The sequence below is a fragment of the Dipodomys merriami genome, unplaced genomic scaffold (assembly GCF_024711535.1).
Source record: "Dipodomys merriami isolate MVZ:Mamm:240054 unplaced genomic scaffold, mDipMer1.0.p SCAF_8, whole genome shotgun sequence".
In the NCBI taxonomy this organism is placed as follows: domain Eukaryota; kingdom Metazoa; phylum Chordata; class Mammalia; order Rodentia; family Heteromyidae; genus Dipodomys; species Dipodomys merriami.
The window spans coordinates 54,460,139-54,484,049 of NW_027206401.1; the positions used below are offsets into that span (position 1 = coordinate 54,460,139).

Sequence of the window (23,911 nt, forward strand, 5' to 3'; positions counted from 1 at the left end):
CAGTAAAAAGGGAAAAGTGGAATTGTGGCAGAGCTCCAGTCTTCAGCAAAAACCCAAGCAAGACTGAGGCCCTGTGTTCAATCCTAGTACTGACACCAAAAAATAAAAATAGAATTTCATACAGGAAATAATGCAGGACTAAGATGAGAAAAGAAAGAACATGCAAGGTACAACATATTCAGGAGGGAAATCTCCAGGATGGCTTCCCACAATTGATAAGCATCCTTTGCCTTCTTGGCAACTGTAAACAGAGTGAATGTGGAGTGTTTGAGCCACCAAGGTAGACAAAGAAGGAAGATAACATACGTTAATGAGCTCTACTTAACAATGCTGCCATGGATTTATACTTCAAAACATCAAGTTGTACATGATAAACACATTTTGTCTGTCCTTTGAAAAATAAATTTGCAAAACAAACCCAAAAACTGCAAAAGGAAGAAAATGTGTCTGTGATCATGTGAAAGCATGCTTGGCCAGCCAGGGCTCTGTGGGCATTCCATCTACAGTGTGGGTCTCCATCTACTTAGACTGAGGACCCTGCCAGGATGACCCTGGGTCCTGGGACTTGTCCTGGCCATTTAACCTGATAGAAATACAAATACTTTGATAGTATTTTTTTGGCAGTTTAAATCTGTTGCCATGGATTCCACTGCATGACTTTGATAATCCCAACCCACATTCTGATCAGTTAATAGTCATGTGTGGTGCCAGAATCTTCAGGATGGGCAGGCATTAATGCAGAGACGATGTATCCTAATAATGGCTTCTCTTTCCTTCTGTGAAGCGGGTGCACTTCATCCTCTTGAGTCAGTGTCTTTGGTCCAGATGACATCTTCTGTGCATTAATATGACAGATCAGTTGCCAGCAGAGCCTGTAGTAATAAGAGATGTGTGTTTTGGGTCTGAAGGTGGGTAGGCAAGGGTTGTGTACTGTCACATTCAGATTAATAAAGAAAATGAACCAGATGAGCTAATCCCAAAACAGACAAGGAAATATGGTTTAGTGGTTGGAAATCTTTTTTCCTAGGTCCCAATTAGAAATTATGGATGGTCAAAATTCCATTTATGTATCTATGCCATCTGACAAAGACCAGGACCTGCAGCTGAGATGCACAGCAATGTGAGGAGATGGAAAGATGGTGACCTGCAGCTGAGATGCACAGCAATGTCCGGAGATGGGTCTGTTGGCCACAGTTACCTCCGACCAGTCCCAGCTGCTGACTGCTGTGAGATACGTCCAGCAGATGTGTAAAGGAGATGATTTCTGCTAGGACTACTCCTTAGGCTGTAAGAAAATGGGTTTGGGGAAGGGAGAAGAGGCAGCAGCAGGCTAGGTTAAGCCTCAGGGACGCTGAACTGGAGCTGGTGGTGTGCACACAGGCCAGCCAGGGGAAGCAGGACAGAGGAAGGAGCCAGAGGGAGGAGTCTGAGGCAGCCAGGACTCCCTGCCAGGCCAGAGGGGTAGGGGGTGGGGTCTGTGGGATGAGGACTGAGGGTGGAAGCAGAGAACTCTAAGAAAAAATTAGGCTACTGGACAATGTTATTTGTAAGAAATCATCCATGCCTTGGGGTACTTTAAGTGTGAGGATGGTGTAATCGGATTTACAATGATCCCATTCAGTACTCTAGAATAAATTTCAGGTGCTTCATAATGGAAACACAGACCATGAAGGGCTGTTACTGGCTTGAGGGAAGAAATAACAGCATGCTGTTTGCTTGTTTTAATGGTAGAAATAGAACTCGAAGCCAGGCACTGGTGGCTCAGTCATTCTAGCTACTCAGGAGGCTGAGACCTGGTGGATCAAGGTTCTAACCCAGCCTGGGCAGCTAATCACAGATCCTGCGTACTTGCCTCATATGGGTATTTGACACGTGGTCCTGAAGTGGCTGGTGTCCACACCAACATCCAGAGATGGTGTTCACATGGCTGCTCTGGAGCCAGGTTCAAAATAAAGTCTGTGCTGAGTGTGTAAGGTCTCCACTTCAAGGAGTCACAGCCCCAAATTCACCACGCCACAAGGTCACCCAGCGGGCACTGCTGCTAGATACAGCAGAATATAGTGAATTGGAATTGCCCATCTTTCCTAACTAAAGTGCACCGCCAAACTTGTCATTCATTTAATGGTATTTTGGGCTCTATTTATGGTCCTCAATTCTGTATCATTTATCAGTGACAATCTGTCTTCATATCAATACTACACATCTATATTAATGTAATTGTACAGGAAATTATGTATGTCTCAAAGTACATAAACTTCAACTCAAGTGTACAGTGTTACCTACCTATATTTATAATAAAATCATCCCTCACAACTTGGTCTTCTCCTCCTCCTCCTCCACTTTCTCTTATTCCTCCTCCTCCTCCTCTTTCTTTTGTGTTGTCCTGGGGCTTGAACTCAGAGCCAGAATGCTGTCTCTTAGCTTATTTGGTCAAAGCTGGTGATCGTCCTAATGAGCACATCTCCAGTTCATGGACTGTCCAGGACAAGCTGGTTTTGAACTTCAGTCCTCAGATTTTGGCCTCCTGAGTAGCTAGGATTGCAGGCATGAGCCACTGGTATCCCTTCTCTCCATACAAACTCTAAAATCATCTTGTAAGCTTGTAAATAATAGGCATTATGACATACCTGTCATAATTCTGTTCTTTTGAAATGCTTGCTACAAGCATGTTTATCTTCTCATTAGTGGTCAACACAATTGTTTGCTATTGTGTGTGGGGGGGGTACATGGTTGCTGTGGAATGCCTCCCTTAGTTCTGATAGTTCAGCTTGCCTTGCTGTAGCCTCCCTTTTCTGGGTGTCCACAGGGCCTGTCTTCCCCTACCCATCAATCTCTGTCTCTTGTAAAGATAGTATATGTGAATCTTACTTTTTCATTTCACTTGAAAATTTTGTGTTTTAATTAGATGCATTGGTTTGCTTTTAATGTAATTACTATGGTATGTTGGACTAACTCTTACATTTCTCTTCCATTTTTTGCTTTATTTCTTCCTTTCCATTTCTTTCATCTTAATATTTGTGCCTTAACAAAATATTGCCAAATTACCATTTTTTGCTTTACTATTTTCTCAGTCATCTGAGACGATGTAATTCCTGAGTGATCTAATGGACTATAACATTAATGACTAATTTAATTGGCTTAATGGACTGTAACATTAATGGCTCACTTAATTGTACCTTAGGTAGTGGGTGAGCCTAGAACAAAGTTGTCACCACCCTCCCTGCAGTATGGCTTTTGTGTCAGTTATGACGTTCCTTTAATTCTGCACCTACCAGTGACTCACATGGTACAGGTTTGTGTCTTGTCAAATAGACCCTAAACTTCTCTGTACATTTAGATTCCTATTACTGATCATTTGCTCTGTAATTCTGTTATTATTTGGGGGGATCTTTTTGCCTTATTTGGAAGATTTGGATAATTATGTATGTGCACGTATGTGTGGGTGAGTGTGTGTATGTATGTGTGTGTGTGCATGTTCCAGGCTTAAGCTCTAACTCAGGTCCTGCATGTTGTTCCTGAGCTCTTTCACTCTTTTTATTCAATGTTGGTACTCTGCCACTTGATCCATAATCCTACTTCCGGCTATTTCGTGGTTAATTGGAGATAAGAGTCTCAAGGTCTTTCCTTCCTCAACTGGCTTCAAACCATGGCCCTCAGGTCTTACTTAGTCTCTTGAGTAGCTAGGATTACAGTTGTGAGCCTCCAGTATCTGGCCCTAATTTAAAGTTTTATCAGTTGCCTCCTCTTGTTTATTTGTTTAAACCCAGGCTTCTGCACATGTCAGACAGGTGCTTTGCCACTTGAACCCTGCCTTGGTGGCAACAGGTTCCTTCTTCCTGGATTCTCTGCCTCCACCACACAGAGCAGACTACAGAGAGCATGTGGAGAATGGGACTCTGTCCTCAGTGAGTTGAAGGCTTTGTTGGCACACAAGGGCAGTGTGGTCTCCGGAACTATTTCTCACAGCACACCCATGCTGTAGCTGTGAGGTTAGTTCCTGGTTCAAGGCCGGTGTGGTAAAAGCCTCTCCAGCACAGCGGTGGTGATGGACATGGTATTCAGTGACTGCTTGCTGAGTGGGGCCGTCCACCAAGATTCATGTGTGATTACACAACATTGATGTAAAGCTGGAAATAATTCTAGCAGGCCCATAAAGGCTGAAATAGGTTCTGTTCATGCTACTGGTTAGAGTCCGCAAACCATTTAAGTAGTTCTTCCCCAAATTTCTGCTATTAGTCCTAGACCACATGCCAGCATCATGGCTCACAAACTATGCTTTCAAAAGATTTGTATCCCCTGTAGTTCATAACTGTTATAACATAGTTCTGTGGAGTGAGTAGTGCTTGTAGTTTTTGTTATGAAATGTTTGCTCATGGCTTCTTTGTTTATAGTGGACGCTCACCATGCTGCTTCTGGGCTATTAGCGAGACTGTGACGTACGCTTAAGGAGTTCTCCTCTGCGTTCATTTCTCTGTACTTTAATCCTAAATGCTTGTAGAAAACTAGATTTTAAAATGTTTATTATTTTCATTTAAACTTATCTTGCATAGTTTAGTTCTACAGAGGGTTCTCCATTGTACACATCAGTGTATGAGTGCAATGCATCTAGCTCAGTGTCACCCTTCCATCATCCTGCCTGCCTATCCCACTGTCCACCCCTCCAGTGGTCCGCTTCCATCCACACATGTGACAAATGGGTATTAGGAGTCCTATAGTACACAATATTCTGTGGAAATCTGTGGACATGATTCAGGACTAAACAGCTGTGGACAGGCCCTTGGCTGTGATGTCTTGGTCCTTGCACTTACTTTCTCTCCAGGTTGGACAGAGGGACAGCTGGGCATCAGGGGTGGACAGGACAGCTGTGCATCGAGGGTGGACAAGGGACAGCTGGGCATCAAGGGTGGACAGCTGGGCACCTGTTCCAGATGCCAGGATTCAGGGCCTCGGTGGCAGCCATGCCTTTGGGGCTGGCACCATCAGGGAGCTCTTGAGATGGTGTCAGCTCAGTTGTTTGTGCAGGATCTGACAAAGTCACCTCACGGAGTTTGTTTCAGAGCCACAAAGTGGGAAAGGGTTGTAACAATGATGGGTCTCCTGTTGGTTTGGTTTTTTAGGGCGTTCCTTTTCAAGGAAGACATGTGTAACATAATAGTGTACATTTGTTTTTTTCTGATACTGGAGCTTGAATGCAGAGCCTGGTGCCATCTCTTAGCTTTTTTGCTCAAGGCTGGTGGAGAGCTACCACTTGAACCACAGCTCAACTTCTGGCTGTTTGTGGTGGTTAATTAGAGGTTAGAGTCTCATGGACTTTCCTGCCTGGACTATCTTCAAACAGTGAGCCTCCTCTTAGAGTAAATATCTTGACATAGAATAACATTGTTTAAAATGCAAACAGAATGCAGTGCCTGTGAAGCTGTGGTGCAGACTCGACTCAGTGCGTGGAGCAGACCACTGTTCACTCGTTTTAGGCTGCCCACAGCACGCAGACCGTGCCGCGTTCCATGGCTTCCTCTTCCCTGGAAGGAGGTCCCAGGCTCTGGTTACCAGACGATGCTGGGCAGTGCTCACAGTTGTGCTAACAGTGACCAGTGCTTCTCCTTGCTCATGGCCTTGCTTTATCTTCCAGTTCAAAACTTTACACCAATGTCATCTTCACGCAGAACAACTTTCTCTGTCACATCCTGCAGATAGCTATTGGCTGCAGAGCTTGGACCCAATCCACATAGGTTTGATATTTTGTGCAAGAGAACTTAAACAAGAACACATAATCTCAGTAATTCACTCAAGAGCTGTATTTTAATGTGATGGCCCTCCAATTAAATAAATAAACGAGGACTTGAAATGAAGGCAAAGTATAGAAATACAGCTGCACTGAGCAAAAATTCTCTGACGTTTGTCTAAATCAATCATATCACATTTTATTTGTAGATGAGAAGGGACAATCAAAGGCTATGGATTATACCATTCTGATGTGTCCTGTCATCCCCAAATAGAATTAACCAATTTTATTACATTTGCCCAAGGATTATTTGCCTAGAGATAGATGCTTCCAGGGGCCAGACTGGAATGCCTTTTACGCTTCATTTTCCTAATTTCTCAGCTCATTTATCAAATACGGCACCAATTGATTTTTCTATAGAATTGACTTGCCAGTATACACCTAGGAAATTTGGTGCCAATTTTGAAAAGACCTTCCCAAACCTCGCTCGAAGTCGACCACTGCCAAGCACCAATTCACTGGATGTGGATGATTCCAGATTGAACGAACAGGCCCAGAAAACCTGCAAAGCCATCGATGGATTCTGCGATTAGCAAAGACCATTGTTTTGATGTAGGAGAAAGCCCAAGGTGATTTGTGAAATAGAGTTTGATTGATGAAGTAAAAGAAAATATCTTTATTAAAGATATAATAATACTAAATATATAAACATATAATAATTATAAATAACACAGAAGTGAACAGCGACAGAAACTTGGCATTATGTAGGACATTCTTACTACATTTGAATTTACCAAATGAGCCATAGGCTCAATTTATCCTCAATTTCCTAGGCTTTCTATTTTGCAGTTTGAAATCTGTTGCCATCTTAAAATCATTTCCTTAAGGATAATCAAATTAGATGGATATTATTAGTAAATGTGTCTACTGGGGCTTCCTGTGAACTGGATTAATTGAAGGGTGATTCACTTCCACCTTACAATTCCATTTCTTAACCTTTTCTGATGAATTCCCTGACACAGGCTAAGAATCAAGCAGTTGGAAATTAACATCCTTTGCCACCGCAGTTCCTCTCATTTGCGCCAGTGAAGGGAGTGATGGGTCAGAGCCTTCCAGAGTCTTCCAGATGCCTGCCCTGGGGACTTGGAGCATGTTTGTTGAGTTTAGTTGTGATAAAGCTGCACCGGTGCATGTAGCCACGCATGGGACAGTTGAGGCGTTTTCCTGCAGTACTTGAATTATCTCTGGAGAGGAAGTCCTTTCCTTCCCAGGGACCCTGGGCCCTGGCAGAAGCAGGCACAGAGGCGGAGCCTGGCAGAGGTGCCAGTTTGAGGCATTGGGACTCTCCCCAGATCGGGGAACCTGTCTTAGGTTGTGTTGCATATTGACATCAGCGTTTCACAATTCAGTATTGATTTTAGGCAAAGACTAATCTTCAAAGTGAAATAAACAATGATATCACTAAACTGGCAACACCGAGGGAAACACAAAAATATTTTCATATACTTTGTGCCCATTAAAATATGTGGGATAGAGAAACATGAAAACGTTTGGCTGTGTTAAACAGTTTACAAAATTGGGAATTTCGAGTGTGACCTAGTGAGTACCACAAAACTCAGCCTATCTTACATGAAAGGAATTGTTTATACTTTCTGGAAGTAACTCCACGGAGAATTGACACAGTATATTTGTTAAGAATTTACCCAATCTGCCTTGCTGAAGCCCAAGGAAATTCACCACTGTTTAGTTCAAATGTGTAGATTAAAAATAACCTTGTTTCTCTATGACAAGGTATTAACAATCATTTTGAGTAACTGGTCTTTTAAGTTATTGTTTTACATGAATTTTTATACAAATAAGGATAGAAAATATAAAGTAGTATGAATTTGTTTAAGCTTTATATATTTTTAAGGCCATTTAATAAATTTAGTAGTAAACTAAACAAATGATAGGAGCCTTAAATTCTTTGAATATTATAATCTGAATCGGGCATCACAGTTCTGTGCTGGAATTACGGAACTCAGCAAGCAAGAATCCGTGTATATTCTGGATTAAGATGTAAATGATCTGGGTGATTGTGGATCACATTGACTGATTGTGCTAGTTATGTGGGAGGGTCATGGTTCAAAGCTAACCTAAGCAGAAAAGTCCAGGAGACTCAATTTCTGGATTAACCAGTAAGGGGCCAGGTAGAGCGCCAGCCAGGCAAGCAGGCCTGGTCAGCCTGAGAAAGGAGAGAGCCCATGTGCTTTCGTGGAGTTTCTCCATTCACACACCCAGACCAGAGCCAACTGACACTAAGCCAGCCCTTGACCTGTGATCTACTGGTAACATATCTCCAGAGTCTATCCCAGGAGACTCTAAACTGAGCAGCACAAGGAAATTCTCATCAGAGAAGGGATGAGAGTGAACCCTGAATGTCTCCACAATGAATCAGGACTGGGCAGCGGTGCCCAACTTGAGGAAACTGGGTGAGAGAAGAGAGAAATGGAGGCAGGCATGAAAGAACAAGAGATACCAGAAAATGACATCTTGGACACTTAGGAGGTTAAGTAAAGCGTCAGTTCACAAAGCTTGATATGTGCTCTGCTCTTTGCCTGATGGAATGGAAAATAGATTTTACATTTTTGTACCATTTGACGAAACAGAACCCTTTCATTGATTTTGATGAGACCACAATTCAAAACCTATTGCTGAAATAGAGCAATTATATGATTTTCGAAATTTCATTATTTATTCACCAGTACAGATAAATCAGGTGGATAGTTTCCTCATTAGTGAAAATATATTACAAAAATCCAAAATAGATATGCTCAAGCACCTTCTTCCCTACCAAGATGTTTTATGTCTTTTGCATCTTATTTATTTACTTATTTATTTCTTGGGTGTCTTGAATCAGTGCCTCCCACACTTGCCCCTCCCCTCAGCCTGGCCCTCTATAACATGATTTATATCGCCACTTCCAGCTTTTTCTTGGTTAACTGAATGTAAGATCCTCATGGAATTTCTGCTCCAGACTGGCTTCTTGGGTAGTTTAGATTACAAAGATGAGCCACTACCCAGCACTGATGTGTCTTAAATCATAATTGATTCATACCAACTCACAATTTAAAAATCAGTTGAAGATAAAAGCATTACTAGGATGCATAAGCCATACAACTTGATCTAGTTTCTAAGTGCAATTTTGAGAGAGCAATGAGAGCTCCAAATTAAGGGTATATGATTCATTCATATTGTATTTTGTAGGAAGAATTCTTCTATTTCACTGACAGACTCATAACAACCACCTTCTTGAACCTTCTGTGAAACATTTTCCTGCTGTATCAGACTATGCATGATTTGTCTGCGTATAGCTTCTCAGAATGTTCTTCAATAAAAGTCATCATGGGGAATTGTTTCTAAACAGGTGTAATGTTATAAAAAAAAAAAAGGGATGTTTAAATAGGTCTCACTCATTTTAAGGCTGAAGCACTGTGGTCTACATGTATGATTGCAAAGTTTATCAAACTCACCACTGGTCAGTGAATGTTCAGAAAGCCATTTAGAGATAAAAATTTCAATTTAGTCCTGTAAATATTTATTGGGTAATTACAGTGCACACACCACTGTGGAAGACTTGGTTAATAAGACGAGATGAAAAAGACAAGAACCCTGTCTCACATCTATGAAGCAAACACAGGCAGCAATACCAGCTGGCAGGTCTTACCTGCAGAATCAGTGGTAGACAGCCTTCCTGAACTGGCACTCCAGCGGTCAGCATGGTTCCCATGGTCTCCCATGGGAGGCATGCTTTAGCCCTTCCAAGAAAGTAAATCATAGCAACTCCTTTGTCTTTAGAGAAGAAGTCTTGGGAGAGTTGTTTTACAGAAACCCATTCTAAAAGCTAGGGATTGTCGCTTGCATTTTTCTACTGTTTCTGTCATTTATTCCTTTTAATTATTAGGGGGAAAGTGAAACACCATTGGTTTTGAAGGAAGGAGGGGATATTTGGAGGAATAATTGAAGGGTCATTTGACAAGTGCTGTAAAGCCAATACAGAAAAAAACAGAAACAAATTTTTAATGGATATAATTTCCTAGTATCGTAAAGGTGATGTACAGAGGACATCATCTTTCTGAGCTATGTCACCCCTTCTCACACTTTCTCCCAGTTTCTACTTCCTGTCCCTACCCACAAATTGTATAGATCATTTTCATCTCACTGCTGCGTTTGTTCACCCTTTGTCCCTCCATTTCTGTGCTCCGCCCTTGCCCTCGTAAGCACAGATAAACAAGACCTAAGAGAGACAGCAACAACAACAGCAAATCTCTTGTTTCCATTTCCTGGAATACATTTCGATAAATATTATTTTATGTGATCATATGCACATAGTTATTGAGCCCTTGAGATCTTCTTCTATGAATATCTTTCTTGTGTGAGTGTCTAGAGACCTGTATAATTAATCATAATTTATCATGTCCATATACATATGTATTAACTTTTTTTTTTACATCCATCATGTTTAGTTGTAGATTTATAAACACATTCTTGTTACAACCAAAGGAGAAAACCACTCAACATATGTTTGCTTGCGTCTGGCTTTTGCTTAACAAAATTTTTCCATGTCTCTTTCCATTTCCTTATGAATGGCACAATATCATTCTTTCTGATAGAAGCATAGAATTCCATTGTGTATATATACATTTTCTTTATCTGTTTGTCCACTGAGAAGTATCTGGGCTGACTTCATAACTTGGCTGTGGTAAACAATGCTCAGTGAATATGGTTGTGTTAATAGCTTTTGTGGCCTGGTTTGTGATCCTTTGGGTAAACGCCCAGGAGTGGGATTTCTGTGTCATAGGGGAGCTCTTTTGGGGACCCTCCATATGCTTTCCCTCAGAGTGGTTGAATAAGTTTACATTCCTACCAACCATGTGGCATTCCCTTTTGGCCACCTCCCTGCCAGCATCTGTTATTACCAGTTTTCTTGGCCATTCTAACTGGGATGAGGTAGAATCTCAATGTTGTTTTGATTTGCATTTCTTTTATGTCTAGAGATGTTGAACATTTTTCGTGTGTCTATTGGCCATCCTTAATTATCCTGAGAAATCTCTCTTTAAATCTTTCACCCATTTATTAATTGGATTATTGATGCTTTGAGGGTATAATTTGGAGGGGTAGTTTTTTGAGCTTAAAGTATATTTTAGATGTGAGGCCCTTATCTGATGTACAGCTAGTAAAAATCTTGATCCATTCTGTGGGATTTCTATTTATCTTTTTAGATATATCCATTGCTATTCAGAAATTCTTCAGTTTGATGTAATTCCATTTATCTAGACTTTGATTTTTCTGATTCTGGATCTTTACTTAGGAAGTTCCAACCCATGCCTAGAAGCCCCAGTGATTTCCCAATCCCTTCCTCTAATATTTTCACAGTATCTGCCTTTATATTGAGGTCTTTGCTCCATTTAGAATTGATTCTGTTGCAGGGCAATATATAAGGATCTAGCTTCAGTTTTCTGTGCAGTATAGACACATTTGCCAGCACCATTTATTGAAAAGGCTGTCTTCTAACTCATGTTTTTGGCTCCTTCATAAAATATTAGGTGTCCATAGATCTGTGGGTTCGTCGATGACTCTTCTGTTTCATTGGTCCTCAGGCCTATCCTTGTGCTTCAAAACAGGAACAGGGAGCAAAGGGCAAAAGACCTCTACGAACCAATGAAATCCTTTGGCTTTTCTGCTTTTACACCAGGGGGTATGGTGAGGGCATTCTAAGTCTTCATAGAATTCATCCTACCTCTCTTTTATGCTAGTACTCAGGCTTGAACTCAGAGACTTTCCCTTGAGCTAGGTATCCTGTGCTGTTGTTTTTTTAAAAATTTTTTTCCTAGTTAATTGAAGATAAGAGTGCCATGGAGGAGGAGTTCCGGGAAGATGGCGGAGGAGAAGCTGGAATCTGAACAAGCTCTCGCATAGAAAGCAGTTTTAGAGTTCCAGTGAACAGTCCTAAGCCAGAGAATCACACCAAGTGTGCCATCACAGGACAGAGAGTTAGACAAGAGAGGGGAAGCCAAGACAAGGACACACATCTGAGCGCCTGCCAGCAGCCGCCGCAGCGGCGGCAGGGTCGCAGCAGCGACTGCAGCCACGGCCATACCTTAGCGCTCACACAGAGAGTCCGGGACGAAGGAGCCAGACGCAGCGGGCGAGAGGATTCTACTCAACACCAGCAAGAACCGACAAGGAGCAGACATCTTCATCTTGCAGTTTGCAGACCAGAGACGACCCAGGATCCAAGACTCGGCGTGAGTACAAGCCTGACGTCCTCACTCCTTCTCAGGGAGCAGAGGAGGGAAGGCCACCCCTCCCCCCCAGCACCGGTGATCTCCATCTTGGATACCAACAAAACTCGGAGGAGCTGCTAGCTCCAACTCAGGCCTTGGAATAAAACGAGTCATTTAGCAGGTCACAAGAACTTAATGGCGAAGTGACCTGCCAGACTCAGCTCCATCCAGGGAAAAGTCACCCAGCTCAGGCACCAGCCATTGGAGTGGCTTTCCTCACTGGGTAACCAGAGCCAGAGGCTGCCCCTCCCTCTAGCAGCCTCCACAATCAATTGAAAAACAGAAACCCTGAGAATGGCTCCAGGCTGGGCTCTGTGAGTTTTTCACAAAATAGCCCCAGGGAAAAGCTACTGTATGTTGAAAGGCCTCAAGTCTACCAGAACCTAGCCTCATCACCCCTCTTTTGTGATTCTCAAAGCAGATCACCCTCCCATTAACCTAACCTGGGAGGGGGATCTCAAAATCTTGGGTAAAGCAGAGCATTTTTCTGCCTGTTCGAACAAACTGACTTAAGAAACCAATCAAGCCACAGGACCTCAAGCTGACCAGAGACTCCAACAAAAGGCTGGTTACAGACAAAAGGGAGATACAGGATTCTTCCTACCCCTCCAAAAAAAATCAAAGAACTTTTTTTTTTTTCTTCTTTTCTGTTTTCTTTTCTTTCTTTTTTTTTTTTTTTGGTACCTTATATATATAAAAAAATTTTTTCCTTTTCTAAAACTTTTATTAATCTTTAATTTTTGCCTTTTTTGAAAAAATAATTGTTTTCTAGGAACTTTTTTTTCCCTCTTATAGTTTTTATTTTAGGAATACGTGAATGTGTGTTTTCCTTTCTTTTCTTGTCTTCTTTCTCTTTTTCTTTCTTTCTTAATTATCTTTTTGTTTTTTGTCTAGCTCTACTGAACTTCTGATCTTTTTTTTTCTCCCTTTCTTATCCTTTTAACCTTTTCCTCTCTTTTGTTCTTCTGTATGTGACTTAACTCTTGTCCTGCACATCCTCAGATAAACCCATAGTTAACTAGTAGACCCTATCCCCCATTGTGTACACACTTAATCCACAAATTTATTACTCAATCCAAAACCTCTGAGAGTTAAATTCCTTAATAGCAGTACTACCTCTTTATACCTATATAATATTTTAAGCATTTTTTTAAGTTTTTCACATCTCCTCTATCTCCCTCCTGTTTTCTCAATATATTCACATTCCTCTCTAAATAGATGGTCTTTCAATATCCATAACTATATTAATTTTTACGTTTCTTTTTTTTTCTGGTCTCTGTTCATTTCCCTTTCCCTTTCTTCTTTTTCTCTCTCTCTCTACTTACATCCTACCCAACCTATTTCCTGCATTGAGATTAAGACATAGTTAACTCTCCCTGTGCTTCCCCACACCAATCTATTCCTATTTTTTACCCACATCTCTCACTAACCCTAAAAATTCCTGGTTTTCCAAATTCTTCTCTGTGGTTCGAAGCCCATTAACATATAGGTGTTTGATGTTGAATAGATATATCTGTTGAACTAGATTGTATCTGTAGACTACTGACTGTATAAATGCAAACGTTGGTTGATGGTTGCCTTAAGATAGTGTTCTAGCACAAAACTGGTGCTATTTTCATCTGAAATGGGCAGAGTAAGCTGGAAAAACACAAGAAAAATGGCAAATCCGGATATCTCAATTCCCAATCTTGATAATCAGGGGTCAGATCAGATAATGAACAATCCAGAGGAGAGTTCCCAAATAGCTCTACAAACACTGGTGGCAAACATGATAAATGAGAAGTTTCACAACTTACAAAGGACTCTGTATGAGCGTGATAGGGAGAGAGAGGAGGCATCCCAAAAGTTTATACAGGAATATGATAAGCGTGAGGAAGCTACTCAAAAACTGATACAGGATTTGCATGAACAACTTGAGAATACTCAAAGAGAAAGGGAGGAATGGCGTGAGCAGGCTGAGAACACTCAAAGAGAACTGCAGGAATCCCACGAACGGGAGGAAAGAGAACTGCAGGAATCCCACAAACGGGAGGAAGCTAATCAAACAGTAATTCAGGAATTGAGAGACCAGGTAGAGAATACACAAAGATCACTAAAGGCATTCATGGAATCCATTAACAAAGAGCTGTAGGAAGTCAGGGAGACCACAAAGGGAATGCCGAATGGAACCCAACAGAAGGAATGGGAGTCCAAAGAAACCATAACCAATCAACTAAGTGATTTGAGAACAAACATTGAACACCAAATTAAGGAAGTAAAGAAATTCATACAAGACCTAAAACAGAACTTCAGCAAAGAACTTGAAGCCATCAAAGCTGACCAATTAGAAGGAAAAGAGATAAAAAACAAAGTAGAGAGTCTTGACAGCAGGTTAGACCATGCAGAAGATTGAATCTCAGGGATTGAAGACAGCCTAGATATTATAGAGAAAGAACATACAACCATCCAAGACAAGTCCAAGAAATATGATAGATCTATCCAACACCTGGAAGACACCATCAGAAGGCCTAATCTAAGGATAATAGGTGTAGAGGAGCACCTAGAAACAGAAGTTAATGGTCTAGGAAATTTGTTTAACAGGATCCTAGCAGAGAACTTCCCAAACATACAAAAAGATAGGCCTATTCAGATACAAGAAGCTTTTAGAACCCCAAATAGACCAGACCAGAATAGGACGTCCCACCGTCACATTATCATCCACACAGGATCAACTCAGACCAAGGAAAAGATCCTTAAAGCTGTCAAGGAGAAAAGGTTAATCACCTATAAAGGGAAACCAATTAGAATCACCTCAGATTTCTCAGCAGAGACAATCAAAGCAAGAAGAGCCTGGAATGACGTATGCCATGCCCTAAAAACAAACAACTATCAACCAAGAATACTGTACCCAGCTAAACTCTCCTTCATAACTGAAGGCCAAATTAAAACCTTCCATAGCAAAGAAAAATTGAAACAATGCATCTCCACGAAACCAGCCCTACAAAAGATTCTTAAAGATGTCCTACACATAGAAAACCAACAAGACCGCAACAAAGGCCAAGAAACTGCACCCAAACTGAGAATCCAAGAACCATAGGAAGAACCCAGTTTTAGCAGCCCCCAAGAAGGTGGATAACATGGCAGGAACTCCCAAATACCTCTCAGTCTTATCTCTTAACGTTAACGGACTGAACTCTCCAATTAAGCGACATAGACTGTCTAGTTGGATTAAAAAACAAGACCCTTCTATCTGCTGCCTGCAGGAGTCACATCTTGCCCGTAAAAACAAACACCTTTTCAATGTTAAAGGCTGGAACAAAATCTACCAAGCAAATGGCCCCCATAAACAGGTGGGAGTTGCAATCCTAATATCAGATAAAATAGACTTCAAATTAAAATTCGTGAGAAGAGATAAAGAAGGTCGCTACATACTAATTAAAGGATCTCTCCTTCAGGAGGATATTACAATTCTAAATATCTATTCGCCAAACAATGGAGCACCCAAATTTATCAAAGAAACACTACTTTCCCTCAAATCCCATATAGATCCAAAGACATTAATTGTTGGGGATTTTAACACACCACTCTCCACACTAGATAGATCAACTCGGCAAAAACTCAACAGAGAAACCGCAGATCTAAACAGCTGCATAGATCAACTAGACTTAACAGACATCTACCGAACATTTCACCCAGCAGCATCAGAATACACGTTTTTCTCAGCAGCAAATGGAACGTTTTCTAAAATAGACCACATTTTAGGCCACAAAGCAAACTTGTCTAAATTCAGAAACATTGAAGTTATACCTTGCATTCTCTCTGACCACAAGGGAATAAAATTAGAACTCAACACCAAAAGCCACCTAAGAAAGTCCGGTATCACATGGAGGCTGAACAACACACTGCTGAATCAAGAGTGGGTCATGGAAGAGATTAGAAAGGAAATTCAAATGTTCATGCTATTCAACAAAAATGAACACACAAATTACCAGCTCCTCTGGGACACAGCAAGGGCAGTACTCAGAGGCAAGTTTATAGTTCTGAGCTCCTACATCAACAAATTGGAGAGATCTGAAACTAGCAATTTAATGACACATCTAAACCTCCTTGAAAAAGAGCAGCAAGATAAACCCCAATCCAGTAGACGGAAAGAAATAATCAAAATTAAATCAGAATTAAATGAATTAGAATCCAAAAAAACTATAGAATCAACAAAACAAAGAGTTGGTTCTTCGAAAAACTTAACAAAATTGACAGACCCTTAGCAAATCTTATCAGAAAAAGAAGAGAACGCACCCAAATTAATAAACTCAGAGATGAGAATGGAAACATCACCATGGAAACAACCAAGATTCAGAACATTATAAGGGAATACTTCTCAAAACTTTATGCTAATATGTTTGAGAACTTGACAGAAATGGACCTTTTCCTAGCAAATATTGACATGCCAAAACTAAACCAAGATGAATTAAGCCAGCTTAACAGGCCCATATCAAGCATTGAAATAGAAACAGCAATAAGAGACCTCCCAGCTAAGAAAAGTCCAGGACCAGATGGTTTTACAGCGGAATTTTACAAGGCCTTCAAAGCAGAGCTCACACCAATACTCCTCCAACTCTTCAATGAAATTGAAAGAGAAAGCTCACTACCCAGCACATTCTATGAAGCCATCATAACCCTCATCCCAAAACCAGGAAGGGACTCATCAAAGAAAGAGAACTATAGACCCATTTCTTTGATGAACATTGATGCAAAACTTCTCAACAAAATTTTGGCCAATCGACTTCAACAATTCATCCAAAAAATCATACACCATGATCAAACAGGATTCATTTCAGGGATGCAAAGATGGTTCAGTATATGCAAATCAATTAATATTATTCATCACATCAACAGAAGCAAGAATAAGAATCACATGGTTATCTCAATAGATGCAGAAAAAGCATTTGACAAGATCCAACACCCCTTTATGATGAAGGTTCTGGAAAAATTAGGAATCCATGGAACATTCCTCAATACAATAAAGGCTGTATATGACAAACCTACAGCCAGCATTATACTCAATGGTGAAAAACTAAAGCCATTTCCTCTTAACTCAGGAACGAGACAAGGATGCCCACTCTCTCCACTTCTCTTCAATCTAGTATTAGAATGCCTAGCTACAGCAATAAGACAAGATGCAGACATAACGGGGATCCAAATAGGGAAAGAAGAAATAAAACTCTCCCTCTTTGCAGATGACATGATCTTGTATTTAAAGAATCCCATAGACTCCACTCTCAAATTACTCAAGCTGATTCAAAACTTTGGCAAAGTAGCAGGTTATAAAATTAACCCCCAAAAATCAATGGCTTTTCTGTATGCCAACAATGAGAAAAGTGTGGCTGAAATTAGGAAAGCAACTCCATTTGTAATAACCCCACAAAAAATAAAATACCTAGGAATTAACTTAACTAAAGAAGTGAAGGACCTCTATGATGAAAACTTTAAAATCTTAAAAAAGGAAATCAACACAGAACGTAAAAAATGGCAAAACCTCCCATGCTCCTGGATTGGAAAGATTAACATCATGAAAATGGCAATACTTCCCAAGGCTATTTACAAATTCAATGCAATACCTATCAATATTCCAACCTCATTCTTCAAGGAAATAGAAGAGGCAATCCAAAAATTCATATGGAACAATAAAAGACCCCGAATAGCAAAAACCCTCCTCAATGGAAAGAACACTGCTGGAGGAATATCAATACCAAATTTCAAACTCTACTATAAAGCCATAGTAATCAAAACAGCTTGGTATTGGCATAAGAACAGACCTCAGGACCAATGGAATAGAATTGAAAACCCAGAAATGAACCTACAGACCTATAGCCATCTAATCTTCGATAAGGGAGCTAAAACAATAGAATGGAAGAAAGACAACCTCTTCAGTAAATGGTGCTGGCAAAATTAGTTAACTACATGTAGAAAACTTAAGCTAGATCCTTATATATCACCCTGCACCAGAATCAACTACAAATGGATCAAAGACCTTGAACTCAAAGCAGACACTCTGAAAACATTATAGGATGGAATAGGAGAAACCCTAGGTCTCCTTGGCTCAGGCCGAAATTTTCTGAATAGAGACCTGGAAACACAACAAATCAAAGAAAGGTTGGACAAATGGGATTGCATAAAGTTGCAGAGCTTCTGCAGGGCAAATGACATAGCTAGCAAGATCAATAGAAAGCCCACGGATTGGGAAAAGATCTTTACTAGCCATACAACGGACAAGGGTCTCATATCTAAAATATACTTGGAACTCAAAAAATTAAATCCCCCAACAACAAATCCTCAAAGAAACAACTGCCCAATAAATAAGTGGGCGAAAGACTTAAAGAGAAACTTCTCTGAAGAAGAAAGAAGGATGGCCAATAGACACATGAAGAAATGTTCAACATCCCTAGCCATAAAAGAAATGCAAATCAAAACAACATTGAGATATCACCTCACTCCAGTTAGAATGGCAAAAATCAAGAACTCTAACAACAACAGATGCTGGAGGGGATGTGGACAGAAAGGAACCTTACTTCATTGTTGTTGGGAATGTAAACTTTTTCAACCACTTTGGAAAGTAGTATGGAGGTTCCTCAAAAGACTTCACATAGAATTCCCCTATGACCCAGCAATCCCACTTTTGGGCATTTACCCAAATGTTTACAAACAAGACCACACTAAAGCTACCAGCACAACTATGTTTATTGCAGCATTATTTACCATAGCTAAGATATGGAACCAACCCAGATGCCCTTCAGTAGATGAATGGATCAAGAAAATGTGGTATATATACACAATGGAATTCTATGCCTCCATCAGAAAGAATGACATTGCCCCATTTGTTAGGAAACGGAAAGGCTTGGAAAAAATTCTTTTAAGTGAAGTAAGCCAGGCCCAAAGAAACATAGGTCCCATGGTTTCCCTTATTTGTAATATCTAGTATATGTATGAGTCAAGCGGAAAAGGTCAGATAATGTGATGTCAGGAAAATGAACCCTTAGATGTGTATTTTAATGCTTTTTTCTTTCATGCATGTGTTTTTAACGCATCTATAAGATTATCTCTTTGTTGCTTTGTATGTCCCTCCCCCACAGTATAACCCCTGCTTTCACTATATTTGATGTCAGTATAACTTGTGGAGGAGATGGGGAAAAACCAGTTGTTTAAGGATACAGGTGGACCTGTTGCAACAATGAGAAGTAGAAGTTGTCATGTCCAAAACGAGCTTTACAACGTCGGTGCGGGGGGGGGGGGGGAGGAGAAGGATTGGGATTGGGGGGAGGGGGAGGCTGGGAAGGGATGTGAAGGGTAAACACAGGAGGAGGCTGCAATGCTTGGTAAGAAATGTACGCATTATCCTGCCTATGTAATTGTAACTCCTCTGTACAGTATGTTCACAAATAAAATAAAATAAAATTTAGAAAAAACGTAGCAAAGCTGAGTATCTTAGAAATCCATTTGACAAATGTACAGAACATCTCCCCAAAGCAGTTAAGTTCGGAGACAGAAGGTGTCTATAATCCATGCAGAATTTATTTGTGTCATGAAATAAAGATCTTACTCTCTGTATTTCAAAAAAAAAAAAGAGTGCCATGGATTTATCTGCTAGAGTTGGCTTTGAGTCACAATCCTCAGAATTTCTGAATAGCTAGATTATAGGCATGAGCCACCAGTGCCCAATATATTTTATTATCTTTATCTTCAATCTAATGCACAATTACTATCTTCAAATAACATTAAATAGTTATAAAACCAGGAATAAAGGTTATTTCTACTTCTCATTTAAAATGTTTAAATGAGAAGCTTTTTAAAAAGTTTTAAAATGTTTAAAAACATTTAAAACATTTGTATCTACTCTAATGTGGGAGGCAGATTTATCTTACAAACTCATAAGTAATTACACTGGGTTATGTATAAGTGTACACAAATGTATTAACTGAAATACAATAGATTCAAGGGAGAACTCAAATAGTGTAATTCCTTAGGAAGCCAAAGTTCAACAAAATAAACACCAGGAAGCAGGTACTGGAAAGGAGTGAGGTGGGGTCAAAGGGAAAGGAGTAGAGGAGTGAAGAGGGGGAATGCAGTGAAGAATGCAGTGTACATCTTCCAAAATTAAGAAGAGTGAGGGAAGATGTGGATCGGGAGGAAGGGGTGAGAATGCTGAAAGGGGTGATATTGATTGGGGTATATTGTATTCATAAACTGCTTTGTTCAAGGGGAAAATATGTATGACTTGGTAAGGTTGACATATCACCCTGCTGTAGACAGGGTGACTGGATAAAGAAAGATACTGTTTTCTAAGAACCCTGGCTTTTAGACATCCGATGTGCAGTTTGCAGGGGTCCTGGCCTCTTCTGAACTCTCATCCCTCTGGTATCCATGTGGTTCTCTCCCAGTGTCTTCTCAGGATCCCCCTTCTCAGGGGTCTCTTTGTATCATAAAGTCATGGGACAGTTTGCATTGGATACAGTTCTAATGCACAACTAACTCTGAAAGAATCTGTCACCAAGTAGACACATTCTGAGGTGTAGTGGCTTAGTACCTTGACAAATTTTGAGGGGTTAGGGAGACACAAGTCAACCCATCACCTTCAATATATGTAAGCACATTACATAAGTTAACTAAATGTGTCACTTCAAGACATCTTCATACAAAATACAAATACTCATTCTGTAATGTAAACTCACCTTATCAATTTCATTGAAATAGAAAATAGTTCTTTTTAGCATTGGCAACAGCTTTAAGGTTGTTATTTTGAATAAAACATCTAAACATGCTACATTGATCAACATTTTCTTAGAAAAAATAGTTCTAAATAAAACTTAATGAAATTGAATGCAAATTATTCAAAACATTTTCTAAAGAATGCATCAAGATCAAGAAACAGAATATTACAGTGGCAGATCCTACCAACTCACTTATGAAAATATAAGTGTACAATATTTTAATTGATTAAGTCAAGGTGCATATACTATTATATATACTGAGAAATTACACAAAAGAAACTTTAAGAGCCACTCCTGATTTTAATTTCAAGATAGCAGCCAATAAACTGAAACAAACTAAACATTAAAAACATGCTCTCCCTCCTGCCTCTAGGTTCTAGGAAGATGGCGAAGGTCTCAGAGCTTTACGATGTCACCTGGGAAGAAATGTGAGATAAGATGAGAAAATGGAGAGAGGAAAATACACGGAATAGTGAACAAATTGTAGAAGTTGGAGAAGAACTAATTAATGATTATGCTTCTAAACTTGGAGATGATATTTGGATCATATATGAGCAGGTAATGATTGTAGCCCTGGACTATGTTCGCAATGATTTGGCTTTGTTTTGTCTTCAGGAGTTAAGAAGACAGTTTCTTGGTAGTCACAGAGTCAAGCAATTAACAGGCATGAGATTTGAAGCTATGGAAAGATATGATGATGCTATACAGCTATATGATCGAATTTTACAAGAAGATCCAACTAACACTGCTGCAAGAAAGCGGAAGATTGCCATTCGAAAAGCCCAGGGGAAAAATGTGGAGGCCATTCGGGAACTGAATGAGTATCTGAAACAATTTGTTGGAGACCAAGAAGCCTGGCATGAAATTTCAGAACTTTATATCAATGAACATGACTATGCAAAAGCAGCCTTTTGTTTAGAAGAGCTTATGATGACTAATCCACACAACCACTTATACTGTCAGCAGTATGCTGAAGTCAAATATACCCAACGTGGACTTGAAAATCTTGAACTTTCAAGAAAGTATTTTGCACAGGCATTGAAATTGAACAACAGAAATATGAGAGCATTGTTTGGTCTTTACATGTCTGTAAGTCATACTGCTTCAAATCCAAAAGCAAGTGCAAAAATGAAAAAGGACAACATGAAATATGCTAGTTGGGCTGCTAGTCAGATAAACAGAGCATATCAGTTTGCAGGTCGAAGTAAGAAGGAAACCAAATACTCTCTTAAGGCAGTTGAAGACATGTTGGAAACATTGCAGATCACCCAGTCTTAAAGTTTCAGAAACTCTTTGACGTTGGATTCTACAACTGCACAATTGAACTGATTGGCCTGTGACTTATTTACTAAATGCCCATTGCTATTTATATTCTAATTTTCTGTGAAGAAAGTGGTTGTAAAGAATGTGTTTATATAAACCTAAAAATGCCTTTTACTACTAAGCAGGAAAATGGAGAAAATCCATTGAAAAAAGATTTAAGACCTATTGATTGTACATCAATCTCTTCATATCACATATATATATTATAACTGCTTTTAAATCACAATATGATGTATAAATAATCTTGTTAAATAAACTGTAATGATTTATTAAACTTGCAAAAAAAAGAAAAAAGAAAAACACGCTCTCCCTAAGCAGATCATTTACTGACGTAAAAACAACAAAATCGTGACCATAAAGAGAAGAACGATGTTAAACTACTTTAATGTCACTGAAACTTGGAGGTAGGCTGATGGCTTGGGCGAGCAGGGGCAGTCAGGAGAAAGGGGCCGAAGCAGGAATGGACAACCTTGAGAAACGCCAAGTAACTGCTTTGTCTTTGACCTCTGCTTTGTGTCCTACAAACCAATTCTGGGAAACCAGAAAACAAAATACGCATTCTGTATATTCCAGTAACAGCAATTAGTAATAGCATTAGAAGCCATTTATAATACTGTCAAAAATAGAAACTGCATAGGAAGAAATACTGTAAATGTAGAGTGCATATACATATTTAAAAAATATTAAATTAACTATTTTAACTATTCTTGAATGAAAGAACAAGGTTGATTTCCTGGTCTTAAAGACAATACAAAAATACTGATCATGTTCAACTAACTAGAAATTTACAGAAATTCCTGTCATAATTCCTAAGCCATTTCTTGGAATTGGCTTAAAAAAAACATGATTTATAAATTCCAAAGGATTAACAGAATACTAAGAATTTCCATTGGATTTTGAAAAAAAATGAAGTATTTAAAAAAGAACTTAATTAGCAATGCAATACTTAACAATAAATGGAATGGAAAGTTGATGGATTCTCAGTGGTAAATATTGATGAATTGATGTGGGCATGATGGATGAATGCATAGAAAAAGATGAAGACATACTGTCAGGCACACACACAGACCCTCTGCAGATCCAAAGTAAACCTACCAAGGGTGAGAAAAATTAAGACTTTATGACCTGTTTGTAGTAAAGGCTTAGTTAAGGAAATAAACACGAAATGCAAGAATATATGAGTCAAATGTTTGAGTGGAGGACGCATCGGCATTGGAATGCACTGTAAAGCGCAGCCATGCGGTGTGCCATGTGCCGTGTGCCGGTCAGCTCAAGACCCCGCGTGTGCGCCGCTCACCTCCATGTCTCTGACTTAGGTCTGGAGTCTTAGGGGACTGGTGGCTCACACCTGTCATCCTTGATACATAGGAAGGAGGCTGAGAACTGACGACGACAAGCAAGCTTCAAAGCCAGCCCCTGCAGGAAAGGGCATGAGACTCAGAAATGGAATAAATATACCTCATTTGAGCCATGCTTCTATCAATATTAACTGAAATTCGTAAACACTTTAACCAATCACAAGATAATATATATTCTAATATTTAAATGAGATGCTTATCTCAATTCACCAGCAAAAAGATGTGGTGACGCGGCTTAAGAAGTGGAGCACCAGCCTCAAGTGAAAAAGCTAAGGGAGAGTGCCCAGGCTCTGAGTTCTAGGTCTAGTACTAGAAAAAAGACATTCTATAGTCATGTATATGTGTGTATGTATGCGTGTGCATGTATGTGTAGGTGTTTATGTTTGTGCATGTGTGTGCATGTATGTATTTATGTGTGTGTACGTGTGTGTCCTAGTC

General features: G+C 39.8%; 1 pseudogene; it reads left to right on the forward strand.

Annotated features, from left to right (window-relative positions):
* LOC138819131 (ER membrane protein complex subunit 2 pseudogene) overlaps positions 1 to 22,291 on the forward strand; it is a 50,493-nt pseudogene extending 28,202 nt beyond the window's left edge.
* Positions 22,292 to 23,911: the final 1,620 nt, after the last annotated feature.